Below are 13862 nucleotides of genomic sequence, written 5' to 3'. Positions count from 1 at the left end.
ATCATCCTTTTGGAAATTGTTTTTGTGTTCATTGAGTAAAGGCTAAAAAAAACCCCAACAACTTACTTTTCAAAGAGGTGTATACTCATTTATATTCAGCTCTGTTGACAGATAGATGGCACGATGACCCAGTGTGACACACACACACCACCGAGCACACATTCCTGTGTACCCTTGATGGGATTATCACCTTGAATGCTATTTGATGAGAACTGGACCTGTGGCAGCAGTAATCCATGCTCTAGTGTCACCTGACCTCAACATCCCCTCTTCGCCACATGTGACAGGCGTCATGTGTGATTTATGACCGGGTTATGAGAGAGCACAGTGGTCACTTAGATAAAGGTTACGGCTCAAAATTACACGGCATGACTTCAATTGACATGGGAGGAGAAGGCTTGGATATTGTCAGGGTTCTGGGTGTGAGGAGGGCCCAATCGCAGAGACCTGAGACGAGTTGAGAAATACAGTGATGTGTTTATTGAAACAGGGATGAAGGTGTAGATCGGAGAGCAAGCCCAGAAATTGTCTTGGAAACACGCGGTGTTCGTGGCACAGCGTTGGCAGGCTGAGTGCAGGATCACCAGAGAAGCAATATAATAATAGGTTCAAATTTCTGAAAATACTTGAAAGAGTTCAGGATAGTTTCTGGATGCACAAACTCTGAATCGAGAGTGTTGATCTGGTGACAATTTGGTGGTTGGGCCTAGCTTAAGTAAACTGCTGATGGTGATGACTTGCACCTGGTTCCAGCACCAATCGTCTCTCCACACCTGCACCAAGACAACCATAGACACACACACACACACACACACGGAAAGGAAGGGGCGGGGCTCAAGGAGCAGAATCAGGAAACCTAACAGATATAGCACCAAATTCTGACATTGGCTAAAGTGTTGGGGGAATGAATGGTTTCTTAACATTGCTTTTTGAGGGAGGAACTCAAATGTATTTATTTGAACAAGGATTTTAAAATGAAAACCTTTTTTTATCACAGTAAGTAAAGCCTCTTCTGATCTTGCCTTGATAACATCATAAGTACTTCCATGAATTTCTAATGCTTTTTAAGTCGCGTGGAAAATATTTGTTGTCTATAATCCTTCTGCTTTATCAGATAATAAGAACTCATAGAATACTCTTTAAGTTTAAATTCCTCTCTACAGTATTTGTATGTCTATATCAAATATCATCTTGGACTCTCCTATGAGGTGTGTGCCTGTTGTCCCTTTCTTTTTGTGACTTTTCTCGGAGTTCTCTATAGCTTTCCCTCACATGAAGACTCTAAACTGGCCAATGTGTGAATGTGCACATGAATGACAGCAAGAAACAAGGGAACTGAATACAAAGAAACTGACGAGACAACGAGGAACACCTAGACAAGACACAAGTGACCGAGGAAGCTTATCGGAAGGCACAAGGGGTCGAGTTGACGAGCAAAGTTGGGGGAAAAATTAGCAGAACAAGACAAGAACCAGAAGGAATCAAGACATGAGTCAAAAGTAAATGTAATCTACACAACAGAAATACAAAGCATAACACAGTGAAATGAGTAAAGATTCCCTTCATCTGTTCCAGCCTCCACAAAAACCATATACAGTGTATACCACGAAGAACATTCCAAATGATGACAATGGTGTGTGTTCGTTTTGGCCTGACACAGTTAGGGAATATTTACCGTCTAATGGCACTTAAAAGTCCCGACAGCTGCTGTGTTCTAATTTCCGATGATCCTGTAATCCTTGAAGTCGTAACCTGCCAATGAGAACATGAAGCAGCAGCATCATTTTACGCCCTCCCCCCACCCCAAAAAAATGAGTTTTTAGGCCATAGACATTATGAAAATAATAACAAAAATCATCATAAATAAAGCTGCTGCAACTGCACTGAATTGCGCCGGAAATAGCCCAGAGACAAAATATTTAATCAGTCTGCACTGTATCTGGGTCAGACTATTTGAATTTCCAGCCAAGAATAAAAAGTCATAAGTGACATATAAAATGCAGGGAATTTGGCAAGCCTCAACTTTTAGCATGTCCTTTTATATACATACAGCCACACCAATAAGAAGCCGCCTCCTTTCATGGATGATCGTGCTTGAGATTCATACACACTCAACCAATCTCCCAAATCAAAGTCATTTACGCAGAGGCTGTTGAATGCACACAATCCCATAAAATTCCCAATCAAGAGTGTTGTGATTTTTCCAAGCACAACCAACAGTTTATTATTGCTACCGTAACACTCCTCACTGCTCCCTCCACCGCTGTCATGTTTCTGTTGCCTTGTATGTGGGAAGAGACACCATAAAACACCGGTGACTCGGGGTATCGCCAAAGGTTTAGACAGGTCATAAAAGTCAGGGGCCAGCTGATGATTATGTGCTCAGCAACACATCAGACTCATCTAGTCTGTTTTATGACCTAACAGCACACCCCCACAAAGACTACTTGTACACGGAATGCTTAGTGTTGCATAATTTAAGTTGGATGCAAACTGTTAAATTGTTAATGTTAAAAAGGGCTCAATTTTGATAACAGAGACACAAATTTCTCCTTAATTTCTCTGTGACTAATGCATGAATTGTAATGATAAAGTAAGGAATATACAGAGTTTAGTTGCTGATTCAGATGAGGATTACTCACACTTTTGAGTGCAATACAACCGAAAGCACATGCCAGTGAAAGTCATATTATGTAATTTTACAGATATATATTCAAGCTCATTTGTCATCATTTATTATTTATATCCACAGCAAGCACCACTCTTCAGTTATAATTGGTTGTTATTTCAGATTTTACATTCACAAGACGACTCGATGACACTGTACATTTGAACCCTGTGGCCTCATTATGAAAACGTGTGACGGACGCTGCCATGCCACTGCTTAGATTTACATGTGCGATATAGGCTACATGTAACGAGTTGATGGAGGTGAACCCCGCCTGTAATTAGGACCCAGATGGCATTGCAGTGACTAATTATTGATGGCGCCAATATGTGACAGCGCCTAATAAATACTCATGCAAGCTGGAATGTACAGTTAAGGGCCTGATGCATTAACGATTCCTAGGAAGCTGACAGGGGAGAAGGTGGAGAGAAATTACATAGATCTGTTTGCTTTATAGAATTTAATATAGCTGTGGCATTGAGATGAAAGAGGAAAAAAACAACCCAGATATACCTAAATGTAACTTATTACTGAACTCAGTAGCCTACATGTCTCCTGTCTGAGTTACCAACACAGAAAACAAGCCCATGAAACATTTATTTGGTGTCGTCATTCACGCAAAACTTGTGGGTGCAAAATATGCAGCATCAGTGCCTCGTCTGTGTGCACAGGGACTGAAAATGTATGAAATAAGTGATTCTTATCAATCATAGGCCTATGTTGCAGTATAGTTTCAGAGGGCCTCAAATTGGCTTTAAATAAATATTCCAAATGCTCTCCTTTCCCTCCTCATCAGGTTTTAGCTTGCTTACAACTCATCTTTTCTATCTTTTTAATTATTCCTTTGAAATCGTCCCTCATTAAAAATGGATTATATTATTGGCTGGGAACAGCTGCCAGATGTTGATCTCCCACTGCTTCCCATATTCATAAAACTACACTGCACAATATACTTCAATTTACCACCTACTCAACAATGAAAAAAGAAAACCACTATTAGCCCCCATTATAACAAATTTAAATTTAGGGAATACCTACACACAACTAGTAAAAACAGTTTATAAGTAATTTTTTCAGTCCAGCACTTCGATGTGTTATGTGAAAAGTAACTTATTCATGCTAGTATAGCCCTATATCAAACGTTGACCAACAAAGGCAAATAACAAAGGAATATTATAATTGTATCTTGAAATACTACAAATATGTTTTAGATGGTACCAGGGATTGTAATAAGAATATTGTAGCTGTTTGTTGGTGATATAGTGATCCAGGATAAGATACATTTCTGTTAGTGGACCAGCCACCAAGGTTGCATGAATTGTTAGTACTATGAAGTCTGAGCTAATCTAAATTTGTGGTTATGAGTCATAATTTTATCATTATTTAAAATAAATAAATATGTTTGAATTGTCGAATTTTCTAAATAGATTCATGCCTATTTGACATGAACTAGTCATCAATGTTGACCAAAGTTGAAAAATACTGGCTTCAGACATTTATTTGTGTCTGCACTAAAGGGTATTGTGTTCCTCGCTGAATCATAATGATTCACATTATTGCTTGCTAACTAACAAACTCACATGTCAATGAAAACATAAAGAATTTGATGGCATCAACTATTTATGCTAGTCCCCTCCACTGAATCAAAACTGACTTGGAAAAAGAGCAAATGCGACTGTCTCGGAAATACTACTCTTCACTTAACACTCATTTTACAAGTCTCAGTTGTGTCTTTCGATGAACGCGCTCAAAATTTGACCTGATGAAACTCTCCAGCCACCAAGAAAACAATATCCCTCCCAGTAAGGTTGTCAAACTTTTCATCATGGCAAGTGGTTGTTGCCAACCAGCCTCAAATCTTTAATTATAAATCCATTTCTTATTACAGAGTCCAATCAGAAAAACGGCCGCTTGGAGACCTCCTGCAGGACTACTGAACCCATTTCACCGCCATGAATTACTTTCAATAGACGGAACAACAACTGAGAATGTTGACAGATGCGTGTCTTCAATAACTGCAAAATGTAAATAATTTCTGCAGGCTTATTAACAAGCTGATTCATATGAGAACATATTAGATTTTAGCAATAAACCCAACAGGCGTTGGGGTTTTGCTGCACAACTGTAATTTGTGAGCTTGATGAAGCTCTAAGGCGGAATGTAGGCCATCGTGTGGTACTAATGCTCTCCACTGACACGAATAAAACTATTGGAGCCGAAAAAACTTTCGGAGGAGGCAAAGTGTTGCATAAATTAAACTTCAAAGGAAGGAACAATAACTAAATGTAACTACTGCTGCACGAATAAATCTAAAAACATAATGGTGTACCTGAATAGCAATTACATTTTAAGAGCCCATTTCTGAAACTGTCACACAACGTTTGTCCGCTTCGGTGGCATTAATGGATTGAAAGCGCACGTGCGTTTGTTTAGTAAGTCAAGAGGACGGGACAAGCATGCCGCAGTACATTTTAATCACAGCGTAAATTACACAGGATGTCAGCAGAAAACAGACAAATATAGGAAATAACCACAAGTCTACTTAGTATGATGCCTACACAGTCTAGACAGCCAGAACGGTTCAAACCATTGGTGACACATTAATGGGTTTTTTATGAGACAGGGATTAATCTCAAAATAGGTTATCCATGTTGAGTGTTGGTCTGTTTTTTTTTTCCTACTGTAGAGTTCAGCACACAGCAGCAAATTTAAAAGCCATCAGTCTCAGACCAGAAACACAGATAGTGTGTTTGATCTTTGAATAACCTTGTGTCCAAATGGTGCATAGTTAAGGATTATATGATGATGATGACGATGGGCTACACATGGGAAAAGTTCCCCCAAGGCAAAAGAGCAGCACTCTTATGGTGTTATTTTCCCCCCTCTAATTTGGATTAAAGACCTTTTTAATTCGGTATTTACACTGGAGCCTCTGAAGTTTCCGAACCTCCCCAGATGGAGTGTAATTCAATTACGCCAGAAATCCTCCTATCTCACGAGACTTGGTGAGCAGTGTAAGGATCAACTCCTCAAGAGTTTTGAGTTTTCTGTGGCTCTTTTACTCACAACACCACTGATTTCTCAATATCTGTTATTTTCTATCTGAGAAATCTGTTTTGAAATAAAAACACATTGTGGATCAAGCAATAGATTAAGTTTGATCTTTGGGTACATTTTGACGACAACGTGACTGTGACATTCTCACGTATTCACAGACTCAACATTTGGGTATAATGATTCATTTTCACAACGACTCGATTAGCATCAACTTAAAAATGGCAAGAATGCCCCTCAAACTATCTTATCAAATGGAATTTTGTATATTCAGTAGTGTTTAGTTTACATGAGAGCAGTTGGCAAAATGTCCAAGTATTTCTTCAAACACCCCATCTCTCCAGGTGGCCAGATAACCTGTCAACTTGAGCTTGCGCTCAGAGCTAAACTTCACATTTAGCAGGTATATGCTATTATAAATTAATGGTACTCCTTGTAGGAAGATAATGGACTTTAAGAGCACTACCTTCATTTAAGGTTTGGGAGTTTTACATAAATGATTTAGGTGCTGGTCTACAGAGTGCTGTGGTCCCCACTTTGCAATGTCCATGCAGGCTGATGTTATTGAAAGGAGACATATTTTGTATTCGCAGTTTAAGATTTATCAGGCATCATAAGGATTTGTCTGTGACATGCTTTAGTCAAATTACTCTCATGATCAAGAATTATTAAACACTTTACACTTTACATTACTTGTATTGTTGAAATTAGAAATCTGAGGAGCTGGCCATGTCTCATGCTATTGAGACATGACAACTAATTTTAGTAACTTGGTTGGTTAAAGTGATCATTTGACTGAATTTATGTATTTTTTTTAATCAGTAAAATTACATAAGCTTGCATTTTCAATTCAATAAATTTGTTTGGGGAAAACTATAAATACCTAACAAAGAAATTTAAAATTTGAAAAATGTTCAAAATTTGATTGCGACAAGAAAAATTGTTTGCGACCGTTTCCAAACTTGGACAAACTCAAACAAAAACATAACATTCACTAGGTGTGCACACACTTGCAAAACTTCACCTCTCAGTGAGACATGGCCTTAAGATGTGTTGAATGTAGTCGTAAAGAAACATATTAAATACAGACCTATTATATAAGTGCCAATGTTCAGCCCAATCAAGTGTCCCTTTTAACTTCATATTTAATGGGTTGATAAGCACTCCAGCCGCCTATTTCGACACAAGCAATTAAATCATGATATTTTCATGAAATGTCCCCTTTTAAAAATTTAATTTGAATTAAGATTTGATATGTACCAGTACAACAAAACATGAATGCAAGGATTATTATGCTTGCAGTATGACATTATACTCAATCTTAACTCTTTGAAAAATAATGATCCATGCAGTATTCTCAATTAATTTGCCGCTCTGTTTCCAACTGATCTTACCCACATGCTTCTGTCAAATAAGACGTGTTTAAATACCCCCCCAGGCAGATTCTCAAATGGCATCCTGCAGTCAAATCATAAATCATAATTAAATGGGAAAAATCTCAACTTCATTTAATTACAGGCACAGCATCAAAACCCCCGCCCCCCCACCCCGTTTTTCTATTTTGTAATATAGATGTCTTTGTTGAAGAAATATAATTAAGATTTGATAAGGAGGGATCTTCTTGTACTTCAAGATATTGGAAATATGTAATACTTGTATGTCTGTGTTGGCTAATATTTCTCCCACACATGATAGGTGATCTTAAATTTGGTTGGTTTAGAATGATGCATTTGGTTTTGACAACACAAAAAGAACATGGCAAGGCTCACTTTGCAGAGAAAAGGTAAAACATACATTGCGCTTGTGGGATTGCTAAATTCTTGTCAGAATATTTGACTTCATTTTTTTTTTTCCACAATTTTTTCTTATTTGTACCGTTACCTAATAGTCATGTACATTTCTGTTTTATTAATTAGTATTTAATGTTTTATTTTTTAGTATGCTGTAGAGGTCCTATTGTAGAAATCTTACCTTTTTGCTCAGTATGAGTGCAAAGCATAATGTTCGTAAAGCTGTAATGTGCTTGTGTAAGGTGTTGCATGCAACCCTCAGACATTGCTCGTGTCAAGGCGGGGCTAAAGCACGAGCCTTGCATAAAAGCCCCCTGATGTTTCTATCAGACTGGAGCACATTCACAGCCTGTATGTTGGGACTGTACAGTGGAGCATTTAGCTGGTCTGCCTAGTTGAGAGAGTTCAAATCTTGGCTCGGGCCTTCCTGAATGGAATTTGTATATTCTAATGTTTCCTAACCTTTATTGAGCCAAGGTACATGGTTGAACAACGTTGAACAAAGACACGCTTATTTGTAATAAATGAAATTAATTTTTCAGACCAAATATTTGAAATTGGACAGTTTTAGCATCCCAAGAAAACACACCTATTGTTGTCTCACAGCACACCAATGTGACACAGCGCTCATGTTGGGAATCATGGTCCTCCTGAATAGATGGGTATTATGCAGACGTGAATGTGAACAGCAAGAACAGGGTTTTATGTAGCAATAAAATCCCACAGTACATGTATAAATTAATAGCATATACAGTATGTGTACAAGCACTTGAGAATGAAATGAAAACCAGCAGAATGACTCATCAACTGTGGCATGGCAGTATCGTGAATAATGTATCAGCAGAATGCATCCCATAAGCATAGTGTATGCAAATGTTGGTGTTAACAAAGTAACAAGTACAGGTAGCAGCATTGCATGCATAAAAATGTGGCTGAACGACTGTACATAGACTGTATGTTTTTGGGATGAAACCAGCGATATTAACAAAAAGGACTACCGGTAGTTTGACAGCGCTACATGACGAACTAAACATTAAACAACAATCAATGTCGTGTACATGCTATTTTCCGAAGTACTGATTGTGTAAGGCCTGCCACACTGTACTGGAATATGCAATATTCAGTACAGTATTTGCAATAGGGATAGGCCTACAGTCAGGCCCGAAATTTTTCATACCCCTCCACTTAATGCCAGGCTGGTCGGCAAATTGCAGTCAGTCCATAGGTTGTCCCACCAGGGGATTCAGATCCAGTCGCTGTAGGGTTTTCATCAGATGTGATGTCAGAAATGCACCCCGTAAGACCACAGCTACAAGAATGGCTACCTATAAGTGCTCTAGTCTAGGGTGAACTCCACCTCTCACCCCAAATCTTCTGAGTTAAACTCCAGTTTACCCATAACTCTAATGAGGATTCACGGTCGAAAATGAATAAATGCAGAAGCGCACTGCATTGCATTGTGAGGGTGTTTCTCATGTATTGTTTTCTGTATTCAGACCTTCAACAAGGTCAGCTTTCAGTATGACGCAGTGCAGTTCAACAACACTGCATTCTCTCGTGTGTTTCTCCCAGTATGCATGGAATAAAAATGAATTCAGAAGACCCTTCTGGCACACAGGCAGGGGGAACAAGATGCATGATATAGGCGGAGTTAGACCTCAGAGAGAGACTAAGGCAACATCCGTGACTCTCTGCCAGGAGCCTTCAGACTCACATGGGGGATCAAGAGGGGACAATGCAGTAGGTAATGGCAAAAAACAAAATTGAGAATAAATAAAGTTCACTTGAGGGGTATATACATCCGCAGTGCTGGTGGTGGATTCTCGGGGGTTGCAATTTATTTATATTTCAATGTTTTTGTCTATTTCCGTTACCCTCCATATCTTGCGCCCCCTCTCTCTCTTTCTCTCTCTCTCTCTCTCTCTCTCTCTCTCTCGCTCTCTCTCTCTCTAGTCTGTCCGTCTGTATCAAATAATAAACCCCATTTGTGTTTTATAGTCATGAAAAGTCACGAGGGAAAAATCAATTGAAACTCAATTTTACTCTCATGGTATCCTTTTTTTAATGTATTTATTTTTTTTTAGAATTTTAGAAAAACAATCTAATATGCTTTATGATGTCCTTGTGAATTAATTAGTACTAAGGCAACAAAGATAAATTAGGTAAATTAAACACAATCACCAATCCAAACACAACATATTATTTATCTTAATATCAAAAATGTATGTGAGGCTTTATGGTCGCATCTTATAAAAATAAAACATGTGCCTGCAGATGACTTGCATATTTGCTTAGTGTTCCCCTCTCCCTCAAAATGTATTCAAGGCACATAGTTAGAAAATACAGCAATTGAAGGGTCTTTGCAGTTCAACGGAGCCCTGAGCCGCGATGCGTTCTCACGTGTGAATGTGACTTCCCTTGCTTGAATGAGTCAGCCTTGTGAACAGTTCTTTCAAAATACAAGAACTCATCTAACCCGTCTTTGAAATGCGCTTAACCTCAGTTTCTCAAGGTTGCATTCCTCAAGTTAGTGAACCAATATTTTTCATACCATTGACTTAGTCAGGTATGGATTGACTTCACATAATCCCTCACAAATGTCTACTCATGAAGGATATGACAGAAATTGTAAAAGAAACAAAACCAGTTAGACAGTAGAACCTTGAGAAATATAGATTAAAAAAAATTCCTGTGGCAAATGAACATTTTCTAAATAAACTCTATTTTTTCATAGCAGAAGGAAGCGCTTCGTCATCACAAGACCACAATAGCTCGTGTAGGCAATGTTTGAAGGCAAAAGTACCCCCACACAATCAATAATGCCCTTTAATCATTAATATTTAATCTAAATGTGTCATATATGATCGTAAAACAAAAGCATACTACAACCAATGGTTCTGAGTCAATTTGTTGTATATGTATAATTCACCACAATATTTCCTCATATTCTGTATAGTCTGTCCCCAGTGGCAGTAAGCACTGGTCGAGTTACATCGGGTCACTGCTTCTTCCTGGAACAATCCCTCATTACTATCAATTACATTGGTGGAGGTCAGCCATTAGAAATGACAGCTGCAGTCAATGAATGAAAGACTCTTCCATATATTAACTAGTGCAGCGGTGGTCTTCAACAGCCCAGCAGGTCACGTGTCTTACGGTTGACTATATAGTAAACTTAATGTTTTACAGTTGGCAAGCAGGGATGAACCGGCACTTGGTCAATACAGTTTTCATTTGAAATGTATAAAAATGGGTTGCTTGGAAACTGAAAAAATATCAGTTTCCCAAATCCAGCCCATTGTTGTAAATCCGAGACCCAACATATGTATCTGTGGGAAGAAATCACAACTGCATTGGGTATCAATTATCCATGGTCTTACTAATTTGTTATCAATAAAAAACATTATTTGTAGGTTTATTGAAAACTCTAAATTGTGAATGCTTGTCTATATATGCGTGACGATTGGGCGGTGACCAGTTCAGGGTGTACCTGACCTTTCGCCCAAATTTATCTGGGATAATCTTCATTCACCTGTAACCCTAGTGAGAATAAACAGTACATAAAATGGATGGATTACAGTACTACCTTGATATAGAGTGGTACATTTAAAGACTCCCACCCAGATTCAGTCAGAGCAGGAGATGCTGGCTTCCTACTCGTCCATAATAGTAGTATTAGTATATACAGTATAATAGTCCTTAATATATACTGTATTCACTAAATCGTTCATTTTCCTCATACTCAAGCAAGCAAATTTAGTGTTTAGTGTTTTATTTGCAAACAGAACATTCTGAGACAACCGCACATATGTGTGACTGTATCTTTTAATGGTCAAAAAAATGAAGTATGTGCTTGCTGCGTGGCAATTCTGCTGGGACTTCACACCGCTTGCATGATCGCCGCCATTATCGTAAACCATATTGAGCACAGGGTATATTAAAATGTTTACTGTGTACGTACCACTGAATGAATGGCCGTCTGATCAATACAATCTCAGTATCGTACGTGCTACCTGTCAACCTTTTTATGAGCATCATTGCCTGACTGATAATTTACTTCAACTGCAGGGATCTCTGGAGAATCAACAAAAGTTAGCGGTCAAGAAAAGAAAACAAAGAGAAAAACGGTCAGCATAAAAACATAAATCAAAACGTCACTGTACTGACAACAGGTTATTTCAAGTTGATACTGAATTCTCAGTTGGGTGACAAATGTAAAAGTTCAAAATAGGACATTTTACCCACAGGACTTCTGACGCCTGGTTCTGATACTTTTATAGTGCAATAGACTGAGACATACGGGAAATGAAATCGTTTTAAAATTGAAGGTCTGTAGATGTCATCAATAAAAAAAAAAAACAGCCCTTTGATTAAAATTGCTGCGGTGACTTGCTTAAACTGTGATAATGCATGATTACAGATCAGCTTGTTGGTGGGACTATGAGGCGATTGTGTGGAACCAGGACAAGGTCAGCAGACAGAAAGTGCAGCGGATTATGTGTGCAGGTGGGAACGTGCTGAGTGAGCACATGGTAACATGAGGCAGAGTATTCTGAAAAGCGGTCAAAACATGAAGTGGGGCAATGATTACAAATGAGAAACAGCAGATTTTTGTGAAGCATACTTTCTTTTTAGTCAGTTTTCCAAATACATATTGACGGACTAAACTGTGAAGGTATACACTATAATGCATGATAAACAACAATAATCCCAAATATTATCCGGGGATGCCATTCATGTTTCATTCAGTAATCATTTATTCAATGGCAAGGTTTATAGCTAGAATATCCAGTTTGTAAGCAGTCTCTTGGAGATGAGTCTGGCAGAGTGACAATTTGATGACAGAAAGTCGAACTAAACTTTATGCCTGCTCAGAATATCTAAGCGCATGTTCAAGGTAGACAGCTGGTCTAAGAGCCACCTTGATTGGCCAAGATTGAATTAGGCTGTGACCACTCCCACAGCGATGCAGCCATTCCTCTCGCAGATGCGCCGGCCTGCGCTCCTCTGCAAGATGACCAACATTCCCAGCAAGACAATAAAACATACTTAAGGTTTGTTTACATTGGCAATCATTTACTACAGATATTTCATCTTTCATACTGAAGTTATATAGTGTTCATTTTCAAGCAAATTCATATGGTTATAGCTCATTTTGTTATTGTCAGCGGGTTTTTTGTTATGATCTCTACCACAGTTGTCAGTGACGCGAGAGAGAGACTGCACCTTCATCAGACAAGACTCAGATGTCTCAGGAACAGTGGGCCTGAAGAACAAGATCCTAGCTCCATTTTTTAAGGACTGTTTCTGTAGAATTTTTTGTTCCCCCATGACACATTTCTTCATTTTATGAGACGCTTATCTAGGGGGAAATAAAAGAAGGATTCCTCAATTTGCCATGCACGGTATTATTGTATTGTCTTATATTCTGTTGAAAATGTTTGTTGTCGGGTATATTATATCAAGTAAATTATACAGACCTTGATCTAAGTGAAGGTGTTTGCACTGAACATTGGTGTACTAGAGTTGAGAGAGAACAGAAAAAGAACAGAATGCACACTGGGTGGGGATAGGAAATGCAGTGTCATGTGGATACATTTTTTTATACCCCTATAAAGATATATAGACCTATTCCGATTTTTCCTTAAAAATACATGAAATTGATTCGATTGAAATGATTCTTTTTTCCATGTATTTGTAAACACACATTTTATATGGGAAAACTATCGAATGGATACAACATTTAAAAAAAAAATACACTAAAACACAAACATTCACTGGGAAGATACCATTCAAAACAGGATTGTTTTAATTGTACACAGTTGTTGTGTACATTGTAATGTCGTGTAATGTACAATGTTGTTGTACATGTACAATGATAGGCTGGTAACCAACTGGCAAGTGCTAGTCAGTCGCAAGTGACTAGCATAAAAACGTCCGAGATGATAACACAGCAACAGCCGTGCCTTGAGCACGTCATCCTCACGCCACACTCTTCAGGCATGACTAATCGATTTATATTCAATCCAACTACAACTGTTCTTCTAATGTAACATTTGTGTTAAGCGCAGGTTGATTGGTCATGCCTGGAGAGTGAGGCACAAGTATGATATAATCAAAAAGCATTATTGTGTTACCGTTTCCGCCGCTGAGAGGAATTGATAAGCGCAATTGTCAGGCAAGTAAACAGACGATTCCATGGAATTGAATTAAACCGGTTCTCAAAAAGAACTCTTTTTTGATTCCCATACCTAACACTGGGAAAATCACTTGTGTTTAGCCGTGTAATACTGTGTCATATGTCAAATTCATTTTATTGTTTCATTATGGTTAACTTTGTTTTACACTTG

At 38.4% G+C, this 13862-nt stretch overlaps 1 long non-coding RNA gene across 1 annotated transcript; it reads left to right on the top strand.

Moving 5' to 3' along the window:
- Positions 1 to 910: 910 nt before the first annotated feature.
- On the top strand, positions 911 to 12841 carry LOC147134707 (uncharacterized). The gene is made up of 4 exons (XR_015089958.1): positions 911 to 996; positions 11933 to 12018; positions 12477 to 12566; positions 12710 to 12841. It is a non-coding gene; the product is annotated as an uncharacterized LOC147134707 (long non-coding RNA).
- Positions 12842 to 13862: the final 1021 nt, after the last annotated feature.

Source organism: Filicampus tigris, chromosome 16, assembly GCF_054856515.1.
Source record: "Filicampus tigris isolate MCC_2025a chromosome 16, RoL_Ftig_1.0, whole genome shotgun sequence".
Lineage (NCBI taxonomy): Eukaryota > Metazoa > Chordata > Actinopteri > Syngnathiformes > Syngnathidae > Filicampus > Filicampus tigris.
The sequence above is the reverse complement of the archived record's forward strand: the minus strand, read 5'-3'. Positions and strand labels throughout refer to the sequence as shown.